This window comes from Pinus tabuliformis, chromosome 3_2 (genome assembly GCF_031772625.1).
Source record: "Pinus tabuliformis cultivar Carrire ecotype Pingquan chromosome 3_2, CPIR1, whole genome shotgun sequence".
Taxonomy (NCBI): domain Eukaryota; kingdom Viridiplantae; phylum Streptophyta; class Pinopsida; order Pinales; family Pinaceae; genus Pinus; species Pinus tabuliformis.
The window spans coordinates 814,890,490-814,900,892 of record NC_142302.1 but is presented as its reverse complement, the minus strand read 5'-3'; the positions used below and the strand labels follow the sequence as shown (position 1 = coordinate 814,900,892).

The 10,403-nt window shown below is 36.0% G+C and overlaps 1 pseudogene; it reads left to right on the top strand.

The window, feature by feature from the left end:
- The first annotated feature begins 1,474 nt into the window (after positions 1–1,474).
- LOC149183116 (xyloglucan endotransglucosylase protein 2-like) lies at positions 1,475–2,680 on the top strand (annotated as a pseudogene).
- Positions 2,681–10,403: the final 7,723 nt, after the last annotated feature.

The following is a 10,403-nucleotide window of genomic DNA, read 5'->3' as shown; positions in this document are numbered from 1 at the left end:
AACAGAGTATTAAAAATATATGTAAGTTGCAGTTTAGGATTCTTTAATTGACTGAAGCTTTGCAACTAATTGGTAAAATATTCCTACAACAAATAAGAACCTGCAATATATCTCTAAGCCTTCTTAGCATTTATCCTTTGATAGTTTGGTAACGCATTTCTTATCGTTTATTGCCTTGGTTTCGTTAATTGCCTCGTATGCTTTTTCTTATAGTTGCAACATTTACTTTTCTGCAATTTACTTTAATGGGTTTCATCACTATAGTATTAAAACCCCCAAAGTCTCAAGACCTAATAAGATACATATATAAAACCACATGAACATTGTTAATAAAAGAATGTGGTTCAAAACTTGATAAGCATTAGAGTCCCATAGTGCAGTGACAAGTGATAATCCTTAGTGATTAGTTATTTCTAGGGTTAGTTTTTAACATAGGCTAGAATAGGCTCTAATATTGCATATCATGTGCTTGCATCTCTAAGTCTTACAACCCAAGATTGATAATTAAATGTTGGAATTAGAATACATATAATTCCACCAACATTTTTGATGTCATTGTTGGGGAGATGCTAAAGGGATTAGAGCATAGTTGATTTCACAAGCTTTCTGTGTGATCTTAGTTGCATGGAAACTAGAGGGCGAAGAGTGTACGGTAAGATGTGAGTGAAGAGCCATGTGTCCACTATGGTGTGGTTTCTCCAAATTCTAGTTGTCTCTAATTGATTTTCTATTTTCTTTTTCATATGCATAGAATTAAAGGTATGATCTAAAACCTCGTTTTCCTTTATTTTTCTTTGCAAGTTTGTTTTCCTTTAGATTGATTCATGGAAAGAAGAGAAGCCTAACTTGTGTGAACAAATAACTTGGTGACATCAGGGTCTCAGTAGCATGGTGGCGCTTCGAGTACACGATTGGTTTTCTTGCATTTGTTTTATTTGTGTTTACTTTTCAATTCTATTTCCAACCCTATAGAAACATAAATGAGCGCTAAGTACCTGTGATAGGACATTCGTGCATCCGAAGGCATGCTACATATGCATGAAAGCCATACATATCCATGCATATTCCGGCACCTCGATCACCCTACCTCCGGAAAGCTCCAGTAGTCAATGTATCTGCGACCACTGTCAGACCTGTCCCGTCTCCTCCTGCAACCTCCGTTGGCTTCCTCGTCTACCACCGTTTTCCAAATTCCGTTTTATTTTGAATTTAGTAAAGGCGATAAAGGAATTAAAATTTGAATTTTGAATTTGTAATTTCGTTCCGTCCATGCACCATCTGCGTCACAGAATTTCAAATTCAACATTCCCGCTCGATATTTAAATTAGAAAAACTAAATTTATATCACTGCTCAACAAATTGTTTTCGCAGCTTTGGTGTTCAATGGGAAGATACATAGGATCCTCGTTAGGAAATAAGGCTCGCCTTCCTCTGCACGGCTTCATTTTTGGGCCCAGTAAGGTCATTGGAAGCCATGAAGAGGACACACTTTCTTGTTCTGTTTCTCATTCTGTTACTCCATTCTGCTGCCATGGCTGCCACTCCCAGGAAGCCAGTGAGTGTGCCCTTTCACAACAACTATGTCGCCAGCTGGGGCTCAGATCACATCAAACAATTCCATGGCGGTCGAAAGACCGAGCTTCTCCTCAACAAACAGTATGGTAAGCTATTATACATTGGATTTGTTTCTGCATATTTTTGGGTTGTTTTATCCTTTTATGAGCTATGGGAATAACAATGTGGGATGAAATATGGGTTGGCAGGTGCCGGGTTCGAGTCTAAGGGGACATATTTATTTGGGAATTTTAGTATGCAGATAACGCTAGTTCCTCACGATTCCGCTGGCACTGTCACCGCCTTTTATGTAAGTTTTCATAATAATCTTGGGGGGTTTTGGGGGTCTAAGTCTTCTTCTACCTATTTATGTATCTATATTCCTTTTGGTGCAGGCAGCTTTCTTCTCAGACTACAGAACATGATGAGATAGACTTTGAATTCTTGGGGAACAAGTCCGGGGAACCCTACATTCTTCAGACCAATGTATTTACAGGCAGGAAGGGTGAGAGAGAACATCAAATATACCTCTGGTTCGACCCCACCAAGGATTACCATTCCTATGCTGTGCTCTGGAACATGTATCAAATTGTGTAAGCCCCCATTCTCGAGCCCATTATTTATTATCGAACCAGAGCCAAATGCAAATGTAGCATGTAATTTTACAATGAACCTCTTTTGGTTTAATATGGTTTGGTGTGATGTTTTTTTTTGGGGCGCAAATTTTTGGTAGATGAGGTACCAATCCGGGTGTTCAAGAACAGCAAGGATCTGGGAGTGAGGTACCCATTTAACCAGCCGATGAAGATCTATTCGATCTTGTGGAATTCTGATGACTGGGCCACCCGAGGGTGTCTGGAGAAAACCGACTGAGCCAAAGCACCATTCATCGCCTCCTACAGGGAATTCCATGTCGATGCCTGTGAGGCTTCTGCTCCACAATCAGTGTGCGCTACGTAGGGGCAGCGGTGGTGGGATCAGGAGGAGTTCAGAGAACTGGATGTGGGCGCCAATGGCGGTACTTGAAATGGGTGAGGAAGCACTACACCACTACAATTACTGCACTGAGACGCCCAGAAACAAGCAAATGCCTCCGGAATGTGTTCGCGATCGCGACAATATGTAGTCCAGTTATCATTATTCGATGCTACCCATGGCTGAATAATCCGAAGTCGGATTATTAGTCCGGGGAGGCCCAAATGTTATGTTGCAGTGAGCTTTTGGGTAAATCATTTCTCTGAAAATTTCGGTTTCCAAATTGATTTTCATGTCTGGTTGTTGCCGAATGTATTTATTGTTTTTTCTTAATGTATTTCTTAAAGGCATTTTAAATCCTTTTCAAAGGATTCGAAGCACGTTATAGTAATTGGAAGTTTGATCTTGGGGTTTATTTTAAATTATTCCAATGAATGATTAATTATCAATCAATCATTCACCAAAATTATCGTGGAATTATTCATTCATCATTCACCAAAATAAGAAGTGATTTGATAAAAACCATCTTTAACAAAATTATCAATATAAATAATTTTTATAAAATGAAAATGATTTAAAAAAACTTTCTAGAGATTTCCTATAGCAAATATCAAAATATCAAAATATATATAATTTTTTTTAAGAATATTAAAAAATTATTCTTTATGGAAATATATGATGGATTTTAATTTTTTTAAACAATATCAAAATAAAAAATATATATATTTTTATATATTTTAAGAGAATCTAAAAAATTAATGTAATCTTCCTTATCTTTATCAAAATAAATGACGGGTTTTAAGACCCACTAATATACCCCTTTTTCATATATTTTCAACTTCCTCGATGTGGGTTTAAAATAAATATATTATATAATATTAAATATTAAAAAAATGATATAATTACTATCTCTATCAAGATAATACATGAGGTTTTAGAATAAAATAATAAAGAATAAAATTCAAATTCAAATCTTTGTAATAAAACATTTTGAAATGTCTTATATTTCTTTAAATAATAAAGAATAAAATGGATTACTAATCTTTCTAATAGAATATTCACAAAATGTCAAGTCTTATATAAAATCAAAGATAATTACAATAATTCATGATGATTAGATAATTTCTATAATACTGAAAAAATGATTAATTATTTTAATTGAATATTGGCAAATGTCAAGTCGTATATAAAATCAAAGATAATTACTATAATTCATAATGATTAGATAATTTCTAGTAAAAAAAAAAATATTATGGGGTTTTTAGTAATTTGGTAATTTCTTTTTTCAAATGTCTTATGCTTTCTTTTAAAAATAAAATAAAAAGGATCATTGAGCGTTTCATAATAAAATGTTTTCGAATGTCTTATGTTGGCTTCTCAAATAAAAATAGTAATTATAAGTGAAAATGGATTAATAAATATGAGTTTTAGATTATCTTGAGTTCTAAAATTTTGTTTGAGTAGTAATAAATTTTAATTTTAAAATGTTTAAGTTTATAAATTTTGTTTTTGTTATTGTATAAGGGTTTTCTTAGGTTGGTAGAATTTGGGTGAATAAGAGACTTATAAGCAATTTTCTTTTCCACTCTGGTTCTATTGTTATAAGGAGATATGTTCAGCTTGTTATGATAAAATAAGAGTAGGTACCATTTTTTTTGGCAATATTTCGGCTCTTATTAAACCAAAAAATTACTGATATATCTAACTTGTAGGTAGTTGGATATACTCATGGTTTTATGTGACAACTCGAAGATTTGATTTTGAGTCTTACTAAGACTACTCCAATGTATTACCAAATGGTCATTGTTTAAATGAAAAATTATTACACAAGTGTTGATTTTTTGCAAAATGGTAAGCTTTCTAATGTAAATATGCATGTTTATTTAAATGTTAATATTAATAATTTAATATTTTGTTGATTTAATAGATATATCTAAGCTATAACAAACCATTTGTATGTTGGGTGTGTACAATTTATATGTTAGGTGTGTTAAGTGTGTTGTGAATACTCCTATATACATAAGTATTGTGAGATAAAGGTGATATAAGACATCATTTATGACAATTTTTTTGTTAATTTGGAAATTAACTTTCAAATGTAAGTTTTCAAGTTGATGTGACATCAACTTGATAACAATTTGGAATCATCTAATGACAAGACTTCATCATATTGCACACCTCTAACCTGAGATATCGAGGTATTTTCTAAGCATTCAAAAATAAAACAAGTAAAATGTATTTTCTAAGCATTGAGAAATAAAACAAGCAAAATGTATTTCCTAGGCATTCAAAAATAAAACAAGTAAAATGTATTTTCTAAGCATTCAAAAATAAAACAAGTAAAATGTATTTTCTAAGCATTCAAAAACAAAATAAGTAAAATGCTTTCATACTTTATAGGTTTGGTGGCATGGTACTTTAACAATATTTGGTGCATAATGACATAATGGGAACTATTGTATACTTTATAAGTTTGGTGGCATGGTACTCTAACAATATTTGGTGCATAATGGGAACTATTGTGAGTTTGATAAGAAGATTTCATAAATGTATTAGTGTGGAACATGGAAGTTGTTAGGATGAACTAAGTTGGTATTTGTTTTCCATATTAACATTAATATCACAATTTCTCTCAATCTCATTCCAAAATGTTGAAGTAAAGAATCTATCCATAATGTCATTCCAAAATGATGAAATAGAGAATCTATCTAGAATGGGGAGGACCACTAAATCAATATATGTTAGAGAAGATAGTAGACTATGATGAGTTTATGGACATGGAATCATGATAGTGTGATAATGTTGGAGTTGATAAGAAGATTTCATAAATGTCTCTAGTGTGGAACATGGAAGTTGTTAGGATGAACTAAGTTGTTATTTGTTTTCCTGAAGGTTGAACCACTCAAAAAAGGCACCAGAGAAGGAAATTTGTGACTGACTAGCATGTCTGGCCATAAGATCATCCCGTATCTACATCCGTGGGACCCTCGGTGCTGGCAATCCCAGTGAAATGTTCTGAGGCTGCATCAGTGGAATTGTCTCCAAAGAAAAAGCAGTCAATATGAAACCGTAGCCAAAATTCTTGGATCTTCCATTCTTTACATTGGAGAGATGTTCTTTTATAACAGGAAGTACCGCCTCACACCAGTTGAACACCTTTGGTTCCAGGCATTCCAGGGCATACTGCATGTAAGATCTGTTTGCCAAATGAAGAGCCGCGCTACCAGCCAATCTAGCAAAGGTAAATAAAATGGTCCTCAAGGGCCGATTAGTGACATCTCGGATATTGATCTTGCCATCTCTGCTGGGCTGAGATCCATCTCTATAGAACTGACGAATATAATCTCTCACAGATTCACCTCCACGGGCGGATCTTGATAGTGAAAGAGGGGCACCACACCTCGATAACCCCATCAGAAAGTAAATATCCTCGACTATCAATGGAATAGATTTTCCTCTAATATGGAATACCTAGTCAATCAGATCCTAAGCATCGAGGAAATACTGCAACAAACTGATTTGTTGCCTCATGCTGGATATGCGAAAGAATTTTAGCAAGCCACAGTTTCGTAATGCAGTAACTGTCCCTTGGTCATGAAAGGAAATCATGTCCTCTTCTTCATGTTCACATTCACGCCACGTGACAACCATCTTGATCCAATAAATATCTGAAACACAGAAAAAAATATGAGTAAGGATCCAAATTTGAGCAAAAATAGGAAATTTTTTTATGAAAAATCACTATGTAAAGTTTCCCTTCTGCGCCCATCGCACCCTACCTTTGAGCAAGGTGATATGCATACTGACTAACCAGTGTACAACTCAGTATGCATCGAACCTTTTGATATAGGGCAGGTGCAATGGTTGGAGAACGAATTCTTCAAACCCCAAGGGCCCAGAAAAAGGGAAAAAATTGCTCAAAATCAAGAAAGGATGGAATGAAAATGAAGAGCTCAGGGTTAGCTCTTACCTGGTCCTAACAGTGCAGAGAATAGTCCATCGGATCTCCCAAAATCAACTGATGAAATTTGAGGGGGAAAACCACTCTAGAGCTCCAAAATCCCAAATTTGAAATGAAATGATGAAAATGAAAGGTAAAACTACTTTTTATGTTACTATTCACGTACTTCAAGTAAAATGTTAGTTTTTAATTCATTTTTCGTGCATATATATGTATTTCTAATCAATTTGATGGAGTGATTGAGCAGGTTGAATGACCGATGAAAGAATCTAATGTGCTAAACGGTGAATTGAACATATTTGACCACTATAATGAGCAATGTTATCGCATGGTTCAAGCTCGTTAAAAAATAAACCTACCACTGAGCATATGTTCCCCCAGAGTTCAAGCTCGTTAAAAAATGAACCCACCTTCGGTAAATAACCTTTGTGATTGCCCTGCTATCAGCCTTTTGAACCTTGGTTGTGTTCTTGCCATCACCTCCATTCTTTTGGCTGATCATATGCTTCCACTTGATTTTTTACCTATTTGAGGAACAACTGCAACGAGTCATCCTGTTAGCCACCCTCTTCACATCACCATGTTTTGAAAAGTTCCAAGCTTACCCGGAACCAGTTGCTACCCTAAACACCACTCATTCCTAAAAAATGAACCTCCTTTAAACTCTTTTCAGACTCATTAAATATGAAAAGATTGTTGAGCTATTGGCCTTTCTAGCTGCTTAAAGTAAGGGGAAGTGCCATCCCTCCTGTATATCTTAATATTTTTCAGACTTGAGGGATTATCTCATGAAAAAGTTCGAGCGCTTGTCTTTTCGGCTCGCTAAAGTTATCGAAAAGTCATCCCTTTTGTATTATTTTATCCTTTTTCAGACTTAAGGGATTATGCTACAAAAAAGAACTGTTGGAGTTTCATTTTCATCCCTTTTCAAACTCTCTAAACATGAAAATGACTGAGTTATCCTTGTTGTTAAACTCGTTAAAACAATAGCGAGAAACTTGTCCACCTAGAAAAGAACGAGTTTCATTGTCGCTAGGCTCGCTAAAACATAGCGACAGGTTTGCCCGAAGGGCAAATTACAGAACAACCATATGTTATCCTCCTCAAGCTTGACAAAAATAAAGAGGTACTGGTCAACAATGACTAGGGAAAAAGGGAAGAAAACTCGAAGAATTTTATTGGTAGCAGGTCGCTCTTGAACATGACACTTTCACTCCATCACCATGATTGAGTCGGGTTGGGTTATTCTATTCACCGGTCATTTCACCATTGGTCCTCCACACCATCCATTTCTTGGGGTTTACGCTACCAATCCATCTCAGTGTCACCAATATGTTCAAGAGAAGTCATTCAGAGAATTCACTATCCAGTTAATGCCTCATCCACTGAAATACCTTCACCCTCCATTTTTCATGACCGCCATTCCTGAACCTTGTATCGTCAGATCATTTTTCACCTCTAGAAAATCATTTGCTTCGTTTCGAGTCATAGATGTGGGATATGTTAAGGCCCTCCAACGATGGGTCACTTCTTGTCGACATCAGCTCATTATCCAAGAAGTTGACTTACAAACAACCCTTTCAGTACTTTGAAGCTTGCATGCCTCAATGGCAAGTTTCTCACTTCCGACGACATGTTGACATCAATGGCCTTCGACCAAAAGATTTTGCATGTGTTCAACATCGGATCCTATAGTCACACCACGTGAATTGTATTGTTGTACCTTGAGGGCCATCATCATTATCGGTGATTCCTCTCGTGTCTGTTAACAGCTTACATTATTGGCTGGTAATCAGGCAATGTCTTTCCATGTTCGACTTTAGGACATCTTGTCACATGGATCGACTTGTACATCGAGCGAATATTGAATGAGTTTGAAGACGCCAGATCTATTTTCATCCATCTGGGCTGCGATATATTCAGGAATATAAAGACATCAAATGTACACAGAAGCTGCATAGATGATCATCCAAGCTAGGGATGACGACTCTACATATAAAGAATCACCAGTCTGCAACTGCAGACAATTATCTATTCTATGTACATGAAAATGAATTTATAAAGCTGAGCATGGGAATGCCCACCTCATCTAGATCATAAAAATAATATGATAATGATGTTTTGTATTGTATCTTATACAAGTCACCTTCCAGTTCAAATACCTCGGATCCTCATGATAAAGCATTTCACTCGACATCAAAAGATTTACGACTTCATGCTTTAGGGGGAAACTGTTATAGACATATTTGGGCACTTCAAACCCAATCTTATATGTCGATAAACTAGGGCTCTTTAACCCCTAAAAGTGTTGTTTCATACCCTAAAGGATCAGGGTCAACTGATTGCATCATTCCCCAGAAGTTCCACCTGAAAAACCACTTAGAACTGGCCAAAACTGGACCATACTGACTTTCCACTGTTAAGGTACTATGCATACTAACTCCTACACTAGCCAGGTGCGATGCATACTGAAGAGGCCTTCTATGGGGTGTGATGAGCGAGAATGGACAAATGTCCGAGACAATTTGCTAAGTGGATGCTCATGGAATCTTCTAGAAACTTCTCCTATGACACTTGCCACTCTGAATTTGCCTAGGAATGAGTAAGAGATCCAAGAAATCTCGAAGTGGAATGAAGAACAACAAGTGGAATGACACTAATCAAAAACCCAGAGATGACTCACACCCTTGCAGACATCTATAAATGGAACCCTCATCTGAGAGATCTGGAGGTTGGAATTTTGTAATTTGTAAGGAAGTGCTAAAAGTTTGTCTTTGAGAAGGGGCATTGTATTGTTGGGTGATCTTGCTTTTCATGAGGTGAAGAGGGCTTTGATGCTGGATCAAATAGCTGGGTTGTAATTCTCCCTTCATATTTAATAAAGTTCTTTGAGTTTTCCTCCATACAATCGTATATTTATGAATGTTGTTATTTGTGAATGCCATTGTATGTTCAATGTATTTCTGATTCTGCATTGCTTATGATATAATAGATTGAGATGCTTTGATGGTGTTTTGCTACTTTGTTTCTGCGGGTATTCTCTAAGTGGGATAAGTAGGAGAGGAGTTGCAAGCTCTATCAAGGGGGAGAGAAATCAAGCAAGGAGTCAAGTGAAAGATCCAGGTTGGTCCCTTTGCTTCTCTCTTATCGATCATACATAGAGGAAATCCCAAATTTCTTTGATTGTTTGTTTGCTAGGATAACTACCAATCCTAGAGGGCTAGTAGATCGAAAAGACACTAGTTTTCCAAGAAACAGTAGGTGACTGGATTTTTCTATGAATAAAACCATATAAGAAAATGTCCCTCAAGAAAGCTAAGAAGGATAATAAATTATCACCAAAGTATTATGGTTTGTACAAGGTGCTGCAAAAGATTGGTATTATGGCATACAAATTGGAGCTTCCTACATCTTCGTGAGTGCACCCAGTTTTCCATGTTTCATGCTTTTAGAAGGTTATAGGTGACAAGCTCCCAGTTCAAACAATATTGCCATAACTTGATGAGGAAGGAAAAATTATATTGGAACCTGGAGCAATCACATAAACAAGAACTCCACAGCTATGAAATCGACCAATTTCAGAGTATCTCATCAAGTGGAAGAACTTACCCACTCAAGATTCCACATGGGAGGATGCGAATTTTATATAGAAGCATCCAAAACTACTCAAGCATTGAGGACAACATCTTTTTGAAGGAGAGGGGCATGTTAGGTCCCTATAATACTAGTGTATTCCCCATTATTATTGTCATTGTAGCCCTTATTGTTATTGTTGTGCCCATGTTGTCCCCATATTGTTATTATTGTGCCCCATAGAAGCCCACTATTGTTATTTTTGTGCCCTTACATTAATATTGTTATGCTGGCTCTGATTATATTGTGACTCCTTAAACTCCTATATACAGAAAGGATG